The sequence below is a fragment of the Pteropus alecto genome, unplaced genomic scaffold, assembly GCF_000325575.1.
Source record: "Pteropus alecto unplaced genomic scaffold, ASM32557v1 scaffold78, whole genome shotgun sequence".
Classification (NCBI taxonomy): Eukaryota; Metazoa; Chordata; class Mammalia; order Chiroptera; family Pteropodidae; genus Pteropus; species Pteropus alecto.
In genome coordinates this window covers 5,866,181-5,885,167 of record NW_006443124.1, presented here as the reverse complement: position 1 = coordinate 5,885,167, position 18,987 = coordinate 5,866,181, and the positions used below count along the sequence as shown (strand labels likewise).

The following is an 18,987-nucleotide window of genomic DNA, read 5'->3' as shown; positions in this document are numbered from 1 at the left end:
TGTTTCTGGCTTTTTCTTCTGCTTCTGCTTTAGCCCTGTAATCGTCTATTTTCCAAGGATCCCTAGTTCTTTATAGTGGAGAATGGTATGTAGAAACCAAGATCTGGATGCTAAGTGTATTCACTGCTCTTGGAATCTCACTGTCTCCAAGCTTTCTAAGTGTAATGAATGGATATAACTGTGGCATATATGTATGTATATATGCACATACCTACACACCTACATTACCATGTATATTTATTTCTTTCTCTAAATTGCAAAAACCATGAGTTCAGACTAGTTTCTCTAATTCCAGTCTAGTACCATAGGATTCATCCTATGCTTCTTCCTGTCAGTGTTGGTATTCTATTTCTGACAGCGAAAAACCTTGCTTCTGTTATTCTTAATATATTTTCTCATTTGATCAGTTCTTCTATATATAATCAACCTCCCATATCTGTGGCTCTCCTGCATAAATACCATTCTTGCTCCCCCCTCTCCTGGGGATGCCCTTCTTAACTCTGTCTTAACTCGGACATCCTGCACTGGGTCATGCCCTCCCTCTGTGGATGTCCTCACCATTTCTAAAAAACAAAGTAAAATAAAGGACTTACTTGACACAAATAATTAGATAAAAACTATTTAAAACAATAGTGCTAGTCATGTAGAACATTACTTAAAACAGATAGAAGTTCAACCCAATGATCGTGACCACATAGTACTTTTCTAAGTTAGGGAATATGGCATTTGCTATAGCCCATTCTTGGAGAAAACCAAGACCATAATTTTAGTTTAGTGTTACTCAGACACTTTTAGTAACTAGTAACTTGTGTAAACTAGTCTCCATCCCTAAAAATAGCTGGAATCTCGAAATTTATCTTTTATTATTACATATGTTATATATTAAAAAGTTTTAGGCACTGATATGGCCAACATCTCTATGTACTTACTGCTCAGCTTAAGATTCAGACCTACCTAATTTAGCTTTTAGTGTTAAAGTTTAGTAAGATTCAGACCTACCTAATTTAGCTTTTAGTGTTAAAGTTTAGATGGCTTCTTTCGATAACTAATGAGTTTGATGTCTTTGCATATTTAGAAATATTCATGTTTTGATAAGGAATGTATTGTTGTGGGTGATGTGGAATTACTTGTATAACCTCCCCTATTTCATGTATTGCATCAAAGCAATAATATATTTTCACTGAGTCTAGTAATAGGCCAGGTTCCTGTCTTTCAGAAGATTACTTGGATCTTTAATTATTGTGCTTCACTTTTGTTGACTAGAGATAATAAAATTTACTTTGAAATTATTGAGCTTGCCAGTATATCATACATGTTTGTGAGTTCTTTTTAAAATTGTGAATTGCCATGATAAGACTGATGAAATTGGTTTAAGACAAAAGTTTGAATTTCTTTTCAAAAGAGAAATAGTTAAACCTTTCATTTTCATCATTATAGAACAAACTTCTAATAAATAAAATCTGTTTAACTTATAGTGGCAGTCCCAAAACATGCTTATGCAGTACTTATTTTTTTTTTCAGTATATGTGTCTTGTTTTAGTTCTGTTGTTGACTCTAGATTCATGTGGAAGTTAAATTATCTGAGGTCACATGCAGCATCAATACAAAGTTAAGAAAATTTTTCAGACTAAGGAACAGCTTGAAGCTAACAGTGTTTATTGGCTTTTGGAAAGGAGCTAGCTATCAGTTTCCTAGGTGGGACCATGAAGGTGATTTGGTTTCTAATCTTAGAGCCTGAGATAAGACCACCGGTGTGGTGCTCTTTTAACTTTTGTAGTCGGTATTTTCATTGTCTTCTAGCTTCCAGTATTGCTGTTCAGTCCCACACCACTCTGATTCCTGATTTTACATATGTGATCAGTTTAATTTCTGGAAGTTTGTTGTAAGATTTCATGACATGGCAGTATAGGTCAATTTTCATTTATTTTGCTCAACATTCAGTTTGTCTTTTTGAGCCAGAAATTCATGTTCTGAAGTTTTGAGAAATTTCCTTGAATCACTTTTTCCCCATGGTTTCATTAACTTCATTTACTCTGGTCTCTTTTTTTAAAAACTATAATTGGATGTTGCACTTCCTAGACTGGTCTTCCCCACCCCTACCCCAATCTGTATGAATTTGCCTAGTCTGGCCATTTCATATAAATGGAATTAATACAGTATGTGACCATTGGTGTCTGGCTTCTTTTGTCTACTATAGTATTTTTAAGGTTTAGCCAACTTGTTATATGTATCAGCACTTAATTCCTTTTTGTGGCTGAATAATATTCCATCGTATGGTTATACAACATTTTCTTTTTCCACTCATCACTTGATGGGCATTTGGGTTGTTTCCCTCTTTTTTTTTTTTAACTATTTAAGTAATACTTCTATGGACTTTTATTTTAAAAATTTCGTTTAAACGTATGTTTTCATTCCTCTTGGGTATATATATCTAAGAGTGGAAATGCTGGGTCATGTAGTAACTCTTAATTTCAACGTTTTGAAGACCTACCAAACTTCCAGACCAGCTGTCCTATTTTACATTCCCACCAGCAATGTATGAGAGTTCCAATTTCTCCCTGTCCTCACCAGTGCTCGTTACTTTATTATTTTGATTACAGCTTTCCTAGTAGGTGTCAAGTGATATATCATTGTGGTTATGATTTGCATTTCTCTGAAGACTAAATGATGTTGAGCATCTCTTCACATGCTTATTGACCATCTTTATATCCTTTTTGGAGAACTGTTACATTTAGATCTTTGAACTGTTTTCCCCCTATTTTTAAAATTGTTGTAAAACACGTCTTAACCATCTTAACCATTTTTAAATATACAGTTCAGTGGTATTAAGTACATTCATATTGTTTTGTAACCATTACCACCATCTATCTCTAGAACTCTTTTAAAACTGAAACTCTGTACCTGTTAAACAATTAATTTCCCATCCTCTCTTTCCTCAATCCTTGGCAACAACCATTCTACTTTCTGTCTCTGATTTTGACTAGGTTTCTCATATAAATGTAATCATACAGTATGTATCTTTTTGTGACAGACTTATTTCACTTAGCTCAGTGTCCTCAAGTTTCATCCATGTTGTGAGAATTTCCTTCTTAAAGCTAATAGTATTCCATTGTATGTATATACCACATTTTGCCTATAGATTCATCTGCTGATGACACTTGAGTTGTTTACACTTTTAGCTATTCTGAATAATGCTGTTATGAACATGGGTGTGTAAATTCTCTTTGAGACCCTGCTTTCAGTTATTTTGGGTATAGACCTAGAAGTTGAAATACCAGATCATATGGTAATTCTATTCTTAAATTTTTTGAGGAATTGCCGTACTGTGTTCTACAGTGGCTATACCATTTTACATGCCCACCAACAGAGCACACAAGGATTTCAGGTTCTCCACATCCTCACCAACCCTTGTTATTTTCTGTTCTTGTTTTTTGTTTACAGTTTTGTTTTGTTTTGATAGTTGCCGTCCTGATGGGTGTGAGATGGTGGGCTTTGATCTATTTTAAGTTTATTTTTGTATATGGTAGTGTGGAGGTCTAAGTTCATCTTTTACATATGAATATCCAGTTATCATAGCACCATTTATTGGAAAGACTGTTCTTTCTCCCCATTGAATTGTTTGGCAGCTGTGTCAAAAAACAATTGGCCGTAGATGTATGGGTTTATTTCCAGACACTCAGTTCTATTCTGTTGACCTATATGTCTGTCCTTATACCAGTATCATAGTCTTGAATACTATAGCTTTGTATTAAGTTTTGAAATCAGGAAGTGTGAGTCTTCCAGCTTTGCTTGTTCTTTTCCAAAATTGTGACGGTTTGAGTTCCTTGCATTCTCAAATGAATTTTAGGATCAAGTTGTTATTTCTGTAAAGAAAAAAAGGCGAGGTGGGGGCGGTGGGAGTGGAGTTTTGCTGGAGATTGCACGGAATCTGTAGATCAGTTTGGGCTGTGTTTCAACTAGTTCTACCTATATTTTCTTTTCTGTTTTCCATATTTGTCTTTTATCTACTTTCTGGAAGACTTTCTCATTCTCAGAAGGTTTGTTTTAGAGATTTTGCTCTTGCTTCATTAAAGCAATAGCTTCTCTTACTTTAAGGATATTTATGATAGTTTTTCTTTTGTTTAATATTTTCTTTTCCCTGCATGGTCTTTGTTTTCTTCTGATTTTTTTCCTCCACATTGTTTTGGTTTTTCATGTTGAAGATGAATCATCTTATGACTGATTCCTTCATTGTCAGTTGTCTATCTTTTTAAATTTAAGAGCAGGGCACTAAAAAGCTGGTTAAAAGGTCTGGGTATATGGGGTAAGGTTTGGTAACTGTGGAATTCAATTTATGGCTTGCTGGCCAGACTCTTTCTCCTCATGAACTAGTGATGTCAGTGAATCGATAGTATAGCTCTTAATCTTGTGCTGGTCAGATTTTCCTGAGGATCTTCTAATCTCCTGCTTGGAAAGTACAGGCCAGGCTTCCAGTGTTCTTAGAACCTCTGGGAACAAAGTGTGTTTGTAAATGTTTACTTAATCTTCCTGTTTTCTGTACATCATCCATCCCTTGACTGTGCTTGGTGTTTCTCAGTCCTAAGACCTTCTGTTTTATTGTTTTCAGAGAACAAACCTCTGGCCTAGAGCTTGGGTCGGGAAGGCATTCATTGGAGAAGTCCAGAGTCATGGAATTGACCTAGATATCACTTTATTACTTTTAAGTTTTAAAGTTTTATTTTTATCATTTTAAAGATTTTTATCCATAAACAACATATAGTATTATTTTGGATGTAAAATTTTATACAGATGTTATGGAAATGTACAGATGCTCCTCAACTTACAATGGGGTAACTAACATTCCAATGTAAGTCAAACAAAAATGCATGTAATAAATATGTAACCTTCTGAACATCAGAGCTTAGCCTAGCCTACCTTAAATGTTCTCATAGCATTGTATTAGCCTACAGTTGAGCTGGTATCTGGAGTATCATCTCAAGTAATCGCCTTCCTCTTCTCACCAGAAGCAGGAGACACAGGTGGGCATTTTGTAGAAATGATGAGATGTGAAGACCTCAGACACAGTGTTTAGAAAATGCTGGCAACACAGTACACTGTAGAGTATCGGTTGTTGACTCTCATGATCATGTGGCTGACTGGGAGCTATGGCTCACTGCTGCTGCCCAGCATCACGGGAGTATCATACCACATAGTGCTAGCCCAAGAAAAGCTCAAAATTCAAAGTACAGTTTCAACTGAATGCATATCACTTTCCCACCATTGTAAAGTCAAAAAACGAAGTGTAACCATTGTAATTAGGGACCGTCTGTATACATTTTAAATAACATGCATTTTCAATGAATACAAATATACCAGTAATATACTTTTAAAAATTTATTCCCATATGAGAGGCATTTGTTTCCAAGTTTTTGCTGCTACAGACACTGAAGCTTCAGTAGTCCCATATGTGTCTCTTGGTGCACATAGGTGAATGTTTTTCTCTTCATTGTCAGTAGAATTGTTTGGTTCTAGAGTGTGAGCCTTTTCATTTTTGTGAGATATTTCCAAAGATTTTAGACAACCAACTACAGGATATGAGAGTTTGTAATCAACTTTTCTCTTTTAAATTTTCCTCATGAATATAACCCACTGTAGAAAAATATACAAAACAGATGTCTAATAAACTTCCGATGAAAATTTCAAACATACAGACATTGAGCACGATATAACAAATTTCCAAATTGCCGCATCACCCATCATTTTTCGTTAATTTTTGATTACCTCTTTTGCCCTCACTGGATTATTTTGAAACCAGTCCCAAATGACATATCACTTTATCTGTAAATAATTTAGAAGCTATTATTGAGTGATAAGGCAGTGGTTCTCAGCTGGGAGCAATTTGGCCCACCAGGTGACATTTAGCATCATTCGTAGACATTTTTGTTTTTCTCTACTGGGAAGCCACTGGGTGCTACTGGCATCTAGTAGCTAGAGTTCAGGGAGCTGCTTAACATCCTACGATCCATAAAAGAGCTCCAAACAATGAAGAATTATTAATATCAATAGTGCCCAGATTGAGAAACCATGAGATAAGGACTCTTAAAAAAAAAAATCACACACACAGTACAGTGATCACATCTAAAAATGTGAACAGCAGTTTCCCGCTGTCAAACGTCCAATCAGTTAAAAATTTTTCTCTTTCAAATGAATTTTTTTTTACATTTAATTTGTTTGAATTAATATATAAACGAAATCAACTAATTGCATTTGGTCGATGTCTTTTAAGTCTGTTAATATATAGTTATCTTTTTTCTTATAGTTTTTTTGTTGTTGTTCAATAAAACAAGTCCCTTAACCTAAATATTGTCCCACATTCTGTACATACTGCTCGTTCTAACTTCATCTTTTTAAACAGACTTAGAAGCCTCCCTCTTCTGTTTTTAGCCCTAGTTCCAAGAGTTGCTTGCCCAATCAACTTCTGAGCCTTTGTAAATTTAGTTCCTTCTTGAATTTTCCCCATGCATTAGGATTCACCTTCTTGTGACTGCTAAGTCACTATTACTCAGCAGTCTGCTTTATAGCTTCTAAAGTTTTGTTGCTTCCAGTCTCTCCCATTCTTTGTGCTTGTGGGTGTAAGCCTTTAAAACAAACAAACAAATACCTATTTACTCTTATTGTGATAGATTTTGAGAGAATAAAATTTACATGTTTAATCTGCTGCTTTGTTTGGAAGTCCCAGATACTTTCAGTGGTTCTTCCTTTGTATATTTCTAAACGTGTAGTTTTATACCAAAATTTATACTTACAGGAATTGTAACTCTAAAGAGCAGGTATTTTTAAAGTTGTAAAATACAGAACCCTTGTGGATCTAATTACCTTTATGTAGCTGATAAAAGTATTGGATATTTACATATTTTAAAAGTAGTTCATGATTTTTCTCCTAGATCAATATGTAACATTTTAAAATGGCTGTCTTCTAAATTTAGCTAAGGTGGCTAGCTTATTTACCTTATTTGAGGTTTTAGGTAAATATTTATACCTGCTAATATTAAACATATTGTTTGGTATTATAAAGGACCCTGGACAATATATTAGGGTGTTCAATCTGAAGAGACATAGATCACTTGAAATAAACTACTTTTGTTATGACTTTCCCCCCTTAACAGTATTTTAAAATGTTAAAAAATATTTCTCTTGAGCTAATTGCTTTCAGTAGCAGGGTAGTTTTTTTGTTTGTCTTAGAATTTAGGAAAATTAGAAATTTATTGCTGTTTTTTCTGAGAAACTACTATGGTGATAATTGTTGGAAGGACCTGTTATTCAGAATCTTATTCTCTTTAGAGCCCTGTAGGAGTATTTATTAGTTAGTTTTGCTGTATAACAAATGACTCCAAAATTTAGTGCCTTAAAACAACAGTGATTTATTATTAGAATTCTGTGGATTGATTAGGCGTTTTGCTTCATGTGTTATCAGCCAGAGTTATTCCTGGGGCTGTATTCAGCTAGCATCAGGGTTAAGAAGGTCCAAGACCTCTCCCACATGTCTAGGACCTTGATGCTGATAATTGACTGGAATGTGAACCCCCTCTCCCCAAAGGGCCTTTTCTGCTAGATAGCCTGGACCTCCTATGTAGTGGCTCAGAACTCTGAGAGAGCAAAAGAAGAAAAGCTGTGCTTCTAACTGACAGTGTCATATTTGCTTCATTCTTTTGGTCAAGCAGGATGCAAAGCTAGTCTGGATTCAAGGGGAAGGGAAATAGACTATTCTTGATAAGGGGAAATTCTTACAGGAAATGGAGAGATGTTGGCAGCTATCTTTGGAGATGATTTATTGCAAGGGAAAATTGTTGTAAAAATTATCTTAACATAGTATTTATTTCTTGGATAAGGTCACTTGTAAATTTAATTTTATAGTATAATTTTGCTTTGAGTTCTTTAAAAATAATTCTAATAGTTTAGGAATATTAAATTAACATTTTTTTCAAAATGTTGATTTCAAAAAAAAAAAAAAAAGTGTTTTGAAGATTTGGCCAGTCAGTAGGGGGAGGGAAGAGAGGAGTAGAGGAGAAGGGAAAGGCTTGTTTGACGGGAAACCCAGAAATGTGATTATTTTGAGAAGCATAGCCATTTACTTGGGGCTTGGTCTTTTCCAGTCAGAATAACTTCTTCCTAAGTTGCTTTGTTTATTTTTTCCAGCTTTACTGAGATATAATTGACATAACATTATGTAAGTTTAAGGTGTACAGTTTTGATTTGATATACTTACATATTGCAAAATGATTACTACCTGTGGTGTTAGTTAATACCTCCATCATAGCACATATAGTGTTCGCTAACACCTCGATTATGGCACATAATTACCCTTTTTTGTGTGTGATGAGAACATTTAAGATCTATTCTCTTATTAAGTTTCAAGTATATAATACAGTATTATTAGTTATAATCATGCCGTGCATTGGATTCCCAGAACTTATTCATGCTATAACTGGACATTTGTAGTCTTTGATCAGCATCTCCCCATTTCCCTCATGCCCCCCCTTAAGTTGCTTTGTTTATTAGTCTAGTGCTGGGAGACTAAGGAAAAGGAATTAAAAAGATAAAAGATATTAGGATGTAAGTGTTCTAAAAAGGCATATATGTACTGGGATTAAACTCTTGTAGCATTAATACGTAATCACTAGGTTCTTTTGAATTTTTACGTTTGTATTCTCTAAGTTTTTCCTGTAAAACTTTAAAAGCCTAAAGACAAGGGAGGTGGCTCTCTTCCTTCTTGCCTCTCTGTTCTGTAAAGTGTGAGATAAAATTGAGTTACAGGAAGAATTTCTTATCACCAGCTTTGTTCCTACCAAGATTCTCACCATTGTCTTGACAGCACACATGTATTAAGAAACTTGAGGCTAACTAGGCTGTGCTGTTTTGTTTTGTTTTGTTTTGTTTTGTATTTGATGCATAATGTTTTCATACCAAAGAACTACTTCTCTGCTTGCCACTTCCTCTTTGTTAATCTCAAAAGTGCTCTCAGAATTCTCAAGTAGCACCACCATAATGATTATATGAGTTAAGCATTCCCTGTAAGTTAATTGGTGAGATCTACCATATTAAAAACTGCTTACAAGTGCTATGCTTTGTTCTTAATATCAAGAAGTATAAAATGTTTTTGAAAAAGATAACAGTCCTTATTAGTACCAGACCTTTTCCTATCTTAACTATGGACTTGAATTTTCTGTCTAATCCTCTCCCAACCCTTGCTGCAGATAAAATGGAAATACTTTTAGAGTGCGAACTTCATCATAGAAAAACAGAAACTTTATTTTTCTTATTGTCCTGGTACTGTAATATTCACCCCCAAGGCAGTGGTAAATGCTTCTATTTACTATGTAGAAGATAATTGATTAGAAGGCATCTCAAGTGATTTCTTTTATTTTTTAATTTTTAAAAAAAATTTTTAGGGGGGACAACCCTTGGTTGACCTCACAAATTGCAAGGACCTTGTCAGCTTACAATCCCTTATTTTTTGTTTATTTTTTATGCCTACAGCACCTGGTCTTCCTAGGTGGTCTCCCATCCAAGTACTAACCAGGCCCGACCCAGCTTAGCTTCCAAGATCAGACGAGATGGAGCTTGTTCAGGGCGGCATGGCTGTAGACTCAAGTGATTTCAGTGTGGACAAAGAGTTCCTATCTCTAAGTTATGTAAAATGTAATTTTGAAGACATTTTTTCAGATATACCAGTCTTCACTTTTATTACTGTCTAGTGCCTTGTTTTAGAGGTTAGACTGTTCCTAGGAGACATGGAAATCATTTTCTAAAGTCACTCACTTGGTGTTTTGAATAATTCTTCTAAAATATAATCCCAGACTTGAACTTGGTTCAGGCTTTAAAAAAATTTTTTTTGATTTTATCTTTTGGGCGTTGATTCATCACATAAGACAGCTTTGTGAATATGTAGCCAGTTTTCTAGCATAGTAAAATTTTTAATGGCTTACTTGACTGTTGGTCACCTACCTATCTTACATCATAGAGATTGTCAGTCTATAGGATGACTGATGTAACTGGGCAGATTCATCATTTTGAATTCCCTAGAATAATGTTAGAGAACTTGAAGAGTGAAGAGTAAAGTCCATGAAAAGTATTACTTTTAAGTTTCAAGGATTTACAGTTCTAGGTTAATGGTTTTTATATATTTCAAAACATCAGAGTACCAAAACTTAACCATATGTTACTTACTAAAAATATTATGTGTGGTTTTTAAGGAGTGAGGATATAGTTTTGCAAGGTATAATGGGAAATAGGATGTATATTTTACCTTTTTTTGAGGTCCCTATTGTCTTGCCACTTTAAGTAGCACAGAAGCACAGCAAGATAATGACATTAACATTATTTCTCTATTTTCTCAAGCTTGGGACTTTGGTACATGGTGCTTAGTGTTATAGAGGAGTGTGAGTTCTTTCGGTTTCTAGTTTGTTATATACAGTTGGCTCTTGAACAACATGGATTTGAACTGTGTGGGTTCATTTATATGGGTTTTTTCAATAAATATGTATAGTACTGTAAATGTATTTTCCTTAATGATTTTCTTAATTTTTTTCCTAGCTTTATTCTTTATTGTAAGAATAAAGTATAGAATACATATAACAAAATATGTGGTTTTTTTACCATGGTGACACTGGTTAACAAAATCCAGTAAGTTTCAAGTGCACAATTCAACCATAAGTCATATTTATATTGCATTGTATGTTTACCGCGCATAGTTAGAGTTCTTTCTGTCACCACATATTTGACCCCCTTTACCCCATCCACCTTTCCTCTCCCTCTCTACCCACCGGTAACCACTAGTCCATGCAAATATTTGTTAATTGATTGTTTATGTTATTGGTAAAGCTTCTGGTCAGCAGTAAGCTATTAGTCATTAAGTTGTGGGGGAGTCACAAGTTATACATGGATTTTTGACAGAGGGGTGTTGGCACCCCTAACCCCTGCATATTTCAGGGGTCAGATGTAGTTGTTAACTGATGTTGAATCAGCTGGTGTAGAAGATCCTGGTTACCTAAATGCCTGGAAGGGAGCTTTCTGCCTAGCATTTCAGTATTTTCTTTGGAACTTAGCGAATAGTGGAATCTTTTGGCATAGATGCTCCACTCTCTGTCTATTAGCACATAGACTCTTTTCATTTACCTAACTGTGTGCCTTCCCCCATTTTGGACATAGAATGTTGAAGAACATTGACCACTGCTTCACTAACTGAAATGAGAGGGAATTTCAGGCATTTGAGTACTTCTTTTGTTCCATATACATCTTGTGTCTCACTCAAGGAATTTACAATTAAGCATTCAAGGGGTGGAGGTGAGAGTATACGGAAGTTTAACTTTTGATAGTTGTGGATAAAAAAAATTGAACATAAATTACTATACAGTAACATGATACTAGATTTGTGTAGTACAGTTAAGGAATACTGTAGCTGCTTGGAGAAAGGAGTGTCCCTGGGGGAATAAACATTTTTTATCCTAAAAAAGTGGTCTGCGAACACTAATCTTTTTAATAGGAAGTATTTAATGTTATGTGTATTAAATCCATAATTGCTAATTGTGAAGATAGATAAACTGAAATATAGGCTTTAAAAACAAATTTTAACCTAGGGTTCGTAATTGGGTTAATTATATGCGTTGTCAGCATTTCATATTGGTTTCTCCTTTGTGAAACTTTAAATGCGCCAAGCAAATTCGAATGCTTATAACTCAACTGTAATTTATTTTATAGAAATATAAGTCTGAACTCAACAACTTTTACCTAAAACTTCATTTCCTATAGTTGACTTTTTCCTCACCAAATAATGACAGACCTCATTATTCTCTAACTTTCTGATTCTCTTTTCCCCTTGCCCCACCCCCTTTATTGAAGTATAGCCCTGGTTGTGTATTTAAGGTCAATAATGAGTCTAAAGAAAGAGTTTTCTTTGAAATTATATAATTCTTTGAATTTTTTGTTTTACCTTGAGACAATCAAGATCTCCTTTGTTACACAGAATTTTAGTTCATATTTACTTCATAAATAAGTACAGTAAGATACCTTGCTTAGTTTGACTTTTTGGATTGTGATATGGATAGTATAAGCTTTCAGTATTTATCTAAAATTTGTAGTACAGCAAATAGGATTATATAAATGAAAATTTTTGCAATTTTCTCTATAAAGCGTATCATTTCCCTTTTAAAAGTTATGTGCTTCATAAGAAAAATATTTTCCCTCCCTGCTTTACCTAGAAAAACTGTTTTAAGGCAGAGACATATCAGCTGTATGTTTAATGATCACTACAGGAAGCTATCAATATTGTCACATAAATAGCATTTGTAAGGATTTCCTGGAACTTGACAAAAGTAATTTTTGTTTTAAATCCTTGTCCCTGAAAATTAATAGAAACGTATTCTGCCTCGGAAAGAGAATTTATGTTGTATTAATCATATCTGAAAAGCTGTTCATACACGTGTTTCCTCTTAACTATAAACATTCTCTTAAAATACTTTGAGCACAACATTTTGAAGGTATTTAATTCCACTAATCTATATACTTAAACATGGATGAGATGGTAAATTTTATGTTATGTGTATTTTACCACTATTTAAAAAAAAAACTAGAAAAAAAAACCACTTTGAAATAATTTGTAGTCTAGATGAGAGAGACAAGATATAGATATGAGAAATAATTATAGGACAGTTTTAACCATGTGTAGATTTATGTTATGCTTGAAAGACTTTTAATTTTAAAATAATAACATTCTTTGTTTAAGATAAAAAATGTTTTTCTTGGTTCCTTCAGACTTATTTCTGACTTTCCTATAGACAGGAAGCATTTTGTGAGAATAAAATTTTGGATGGGGAAGGTGGCATAGGAAGAATGGGTCGAGGAGAAAGGCAAAGCATGGTTCTGAGTCCAAACAAACAAACAATAGTATTTTCTTTATATAGGACCTCTTTAGAACCTTGAATATTCTTATAAGGATGTAGATTATAACATTTCCCAAACTTAATTTAACCCTTAAACCTATAACTAAACCATGCTGTATAAATTGCTGTTTTAGGTTAACTTCAATGTTTTACAGATACGAAAACTCTGATTTGGAGAAGTTGAATGACTTGCTTAGTTACCTAAGAGCAGAATAATAAAAAAAATCAAAGAATTTTAAGATTTAGAAATCTTGAATTCTGCCTATTGCCCCTGAAATCAGCAAGAACATAAACAGGTTATAGAATAATCATTATAATCCTAATAGTAACTTATTTTCATTAATATACTTACACATGAGATAGTTTTCAGTATTTGCAGCATAAACATCTCCAATGCAATTTTTGGTAAAACCAGTTATTAAAGTGAAGGACATCCAGAGTTTTTTATAAACTTATAAATAGCTGTCCACTTAGACATTTAGAAGAAACATCCTCTTTAATAATGGAAGCATCTCAATTTAATAAATAGCAGATAAGTTCTATGAAACATTAGCTATAGAGTCGATGAGAAAATTATAACTAAAAAAGAGTTCCTCTCAAACACTAACACATTTTTTGATGATACCCAAGAAATATATATCCCAGATTTCTATAGTATTAGATGATGATGAAAGTCTTCTTTGACATTTAATTATAGTTAGCAAAAAATGTGCTGCTGATCTGGGCCTGAATGGTGGTGACTAAAGGAGGCAGTGTCATGTTCATCTCCATGTTCTTGGAGGTCTACATATGAATTAGCCTCTTTGTTAAGCATGTTTTAGGGATAATTTCCCCTTTTCTAGGCAATGATGAAGTTTGCAAGTTCCAGTATGTTCAGTAGTAGATTTATTTTCGCCTGTGTCTATGGACTGAGGAAATAATTTTTAAAACCCGTACTTAAAAAAAAAAAACTTAATGAAAGACATTGCATGGTTAAAAAGAGATGGGGAGTGTGCTTTCTATTAAATTGAAGAAGTGTTTACTTAGAAAAGCTTGTATGTGTACAAGAATAAATGAGAATGTTTACTAAAACATTGTAATAGTGAAGAATAGGAAGTACATTAAATGTCCCATTAACTAAAGAAAGGAACTATTATGGTTTAGACGTGAGTAGCAAAATAAACAGCAGTAAAAAGGAATAAACTAGAGCTCCTTGTGTATCTTCATGGAAAAATATCTCAATATATTGAGGGAAAAATAAAGAATAGAAGAATACATACCATGTAGCACCTTTTAAATAAAGTTTAAAAAAACATGATAAAGAGATTATATTGTTTATGGACACAAGTATAAAAGAATGCAAGGGAATGATCACTAAATTTAGGGTGATCATTACTTTGGGAAAGATATAGAGGCGACTTCTTAAAGATCCAAAGTTAATATGTCAGTGTTAAGATTTGGCAAAACTGGGTGGTGAGTTTTGTATATTCTATACTTTTGGTTGCCTTGAGTTTTTTTGTAGGGAGTACAGACTAATTTTAAATAAGGTAACCCATTCTGCTTATACTCGGTTCAGGGAAAGATTGATATTGATACGTTTTCATTAATGTGTCCTTATAATAGAAAGCAGCATTTTTAAGAGAATAGAAAATATTTGAAAGTGCCAACAGATTGTCAGTGCCAGATAATCTAATAATGCCAAAGATTATACTCTTCCAAATTTAACTGCGATAACTATGAGTTGGTAATATTTCCCAAATTTTAGAAATTTGTAATTTAAAATACTCTAGCAATTATTTTCAAATATTAGTTTCAAGTATTACACAGGATACATAAGCTGGTATTGGGATATGGAGAATGCAGTACTATGGTAATGACAGATTGCTTCCCTTCCATTTGTCTTGAAAATGTGGAGCATACCTTATATTTCTAAGTCTCATCCCTTTCTTGATTTCTTCCCTTCTAATCTTGCTAGTAGTGAGTGAGTTTTCTGGCATTTCCTTTTGTTTCTGATGCTTAATTTGTCAAAAGTAATCAAGATTTAGTGTGCATCGTAATTTCTGGTGGCGCTTGTTAGGCTACACTCCTGAGTTTCTGGTTCGGTAGGTCTGGTTGGAGCCTGAGAATTTTCATTTCTAATGTTTTCTTGTGGTATTGATGCAACTGGGCCAGGACCTCATTTTTGAGAACCATTGCTGGTTTAACTGTTCTTTCTTTGGAGTTCAGTCATCTTAAAGGAGGTCAGCTTAATTTCTTGGGCAACATATAGGTTTTCAGACATTCTAACTTGTACATTTCTAGTATATTAGATCCAGACTTAAGAAGCATGGTATAGTAGAATACCACATCCTTACTTGCTAAGAACTAATAACATCTTGCTTGGATTAGATACTTTGTATCTTATTTTATTGTTATAAAATTGGAAATTGGTCTAGATGATTTCTTCTAACTTTGAAATTATATAATTCTGTGAGTCATAATCTGTTTAAATCTTCTCATATCTTGATTATCACCGCCAAAGATATAAAGATTCAGAACTATTAAAACTTGACTTTAGAGCCATTTTTCTACAAAATTAACTATAACCTTGTTTTCCCATCTTATTCTTTTCATGTTATGCCATAAGGTGAGGACCAAAATGGTGAAAAAAATCTCTATTCCATGCTCTCTGTATTTTGTTTCATAATTGTTAAGATTGAGGAAAGGGTTATTTAAAAATAGCTAATAGAAGCCTTAATTTTACCAACTAATGACCTAACTTCTGTACTTAGGGATACAGTGAAAGGAAAATCAGCATATCCTTTGCAGGATCCCTTCCCCTCAAAGAGTTAGAAAGATTTTTTTTTTTTTTTCAATAGCGCTATGATATAGTAATAATCTAAGGCTTTCAGGAGTTTTAGTGTTCTGTTTTATTTAATAGTAGTTAATTTCAAATAAGGGCCTAATCCTTGGGAAATAGGTGTTCTTAAAGAAATAATAGGCCCTGTTATTATCCCTGCATATATATCTCTTCATTGGAAATCATATTCCTGAGCCAAAGAAAGATAGTAGTAGGAAATGTATTATAAAGTTCATGGAAAGTTCAAATTAATTGGTATAAGGTTTGGGGCTATTTGAACTAAGATGAAAAACAAAATTTCAGAGAATCAAAGTTGTTTATAACACTTAATCTTTAAAAATATGAGTTCTGCTATAGATATCTTGAAACAAAAGGAGTATACATCAAATAAATTTTTAAAATTTAGAACTATTCAATAAAATTCATAATTCTTATTTTGCTCCCCAAATAAGAATTTTAACTTATGTTAGATTTCAAGGAAAGAATATAAAATCTTTTTAGAAATTGAAGATTCTCTACCTTAACTGTCAAAGTTCTCTCCTCCCTCTTTTCTAAATTTAATTTCGTATACTTTATTTCTCTTCCTCTTTCTACAGAAAAGAAGTTTTTCAATGAACAGAAAAATTTTTTGATTTTGGGTTTTATCTTATGCCTACTCTCAATCCTAGCAATGTATAATTTGCTATATGATATAGAAGACAAATTCGAATACTGTTTCTTTTAGAATAAAAAGTTGGAGAAATTAATGTATAGGTATAAAGCCAGCTGTTAAACAAAAAAAAACAGCGTGGCATTTTTTCTGCCCAAGTGATCTGTCTATATCAGTGGCTTTATTAAATTTTAAGATTCAACTTTAATTTTCATCTTGATGCAGAGACATTAATTTTGTGCTTTTGTGTTTATTCAGCCTGTGTTTTCACTATTTCGATTAGCCTCCAGATGGTTACAGCTTTTTTTGGGCAGGGGTGGGGGGGTTAGGCAAGATCTCAGTGTAACATGCCTACAGTATAAGTGATAAACTTACAACTGATCAAAACTAAAAATGTTTACAATGTGCAATACATGTAGAGATGTTAATTTGATATAATGTCACATGTCTCCCAAATATAATTCTGGGCTTCCTATTTTAATTTCTTAAAATATAGAAATCAGTGTTATCAGGTTACAATTTTTAATAGCTATTTTATTTTAATCCATATTTATAGTCAGAACTGGTCATATATTTTTTAAATAGGAAATATACTTGTTATAAAATATAAAAAGTATAGAAGTAATATATACGGTTCTTATTCTCACTCCAAGCTTTCCAAATACTGTTGACTAGTTTCTTGTGTATTCTTCAGAGATATTTTATGCACATGCAAAGATAGATGGATATATGCTTTTTAAAAATAAACAACCTTGAGATATACATTACATATAATAAAGTTCAAAAATTTAAAATATCAGTTTGCATTTTGATAAATATATACACAGTAAGTGCAGTCTTTACCAAAGTCATGATATAGAACATTTCCATCACCCCCACATTTTTATTGTCTCTTTGTGGTCAGTTCCCTCCAACTCCCTCCATCTCCTAACACTGTTGATCTGCTTTCTGTCACTATAAATTTGCCTTTTCTAGATTGTCATATCAGTGGAATCATACAAAGCATTGTCTTTTTAAGTCGGACTTCTTTCACTTTTGAAATTAATTCACATCCGTGCCTTGAACCAAAAAAATGTTGAACGAGTGTGCTAAATGTCCATTAGCTTAAGTTTGGGTTAGGTTTTTAAAATTAATTATGTCACACTGGCTCATGAAATGGACTGATGGATCTTATATCCAGCTTAAATAAATTTTAGTTTTCAATGTTAAACCTTGATGTTTTATTCAGCATGGAAAAAAGTGACTTAATTTGAAAGGAGCAAAATATTAAGGATAAATCGCAAGTAAAATTTCGTTTAATGAACATGGCAGAACTTCATCATAGCTTCTTCAATTCCAATTATGTTTTAGTAGCAATCTATTGCTATATTAGTCAAAAGAAATAGATAATTTGTGTTTTAAATCAAGCAATATTCTTGATTATACTGACATGTATTACAGACATTTGGGAATGGGCACTGTTTATAGGTTATTTTTTTCTTGAGGTGAGCACTGAATCTCTTGTAGAGAGATAGAACATTCAGAAATTGAGATACTTGAGAAAATAAATATTGCTAAATCTTTTATCTCAATCCTAGAATTTTAAGAGAAACAAACTTTATTTCTGTACTTTTATGCTTTGTTGTCCAAACTTACAGGTAGGATAAAACAGAATAATTGATGTACCAAAATGACTGGTTAATAAGTTAACTCAGAGGAAAGGACTTACAGAAATAACTATGGTGCTTGCTGCAAATTAAAAGGCATATAATATTTGGAATATTAAAATAGTTATCTTTAATTCATTAATAAGATTCTAATTTTTATTGTACTTTAAAAATATTAGATTTTACTGTTTTCATTGTTAAGTTTAAAATAAAATCTAAAACTAGTCTTTCCCAGAGCTAATTTTATCTTAACATACCAAACCAAGGGGAAAGGGAATAATATAGTATGTGGTTTTTCAGGCATCCCCCCACCTAGTAACAAATCTCAAGTTTGTGGGCTCTTGGGTTAAAATAACTAAGACACTGACATCTGTTTGTAGTGTATCACTACAGGTAGATTCATCTCTAATTACATAACTTTTTGATGGGTTTTATTACTTCAGCCAGCCTTTTTAATGTGTCCTTTTAAAAGTTTTTTTTCTACTGCCATTGGAATCCGGTGGTGGATATCAGCTAAAAAGGTTGTCAGATGGTCTCACAAATATTCCATAAATTTGGAATATTTATGACTTCAAGAGCTTGTCCCGAGTGTAACCTAATAGTTCTGAGGTACAAAAACTGTCTTTGAATCTTTTTTGAAAATTAATAAATGTAGTTTTTACTTTAAAAACAGTTTTCGTGGCTCTTCAGTACCAACTAATTTACCTTATATTTACCTACTAAACTCCGAACAAAGCAAAAATGTTCTACTTTTTTGAATATACGTTTGCATTCAAGAACCTAAAATACTTTAACCTACCTCTTTTTCTGACTTTGAAGAAGTGCTCCTAAAAGAACTTTACTGGTGGAGCAGAGAATATTGGTAATAGTGAAAATTTTATGAATGGATAAAAGTTAGATTTATGTTGAATACATTTCTTTTTTTTTTTTTTCTCCTTTCTTAAGGAGTTGAATGAC

General features: G+C 33.0%; 1 protein-coding gene and 1 pseudogene across 1 annotated transcript in view; one reads left to right on the top strand and one right to left on the bottom strand.

Annotated features, from left to right (window-relative positions):
- The window catches only part of UBE2D2 (ubiquitin conjugating enzyme E2 D2), a gene marked incomplete at its 5' end in the record, with an annotated part of 43,068 nt that overhangs the window by 10,103 nt on the left and 13,978 nt on the right, over positions 1–18,987 (top strand). The gene's annotated exons all lie outside the window — the stretch shown is intronic.
- On the bottom strand, positions 9,508–9,626 carry LOC112472102 (annotated as a pseudogene).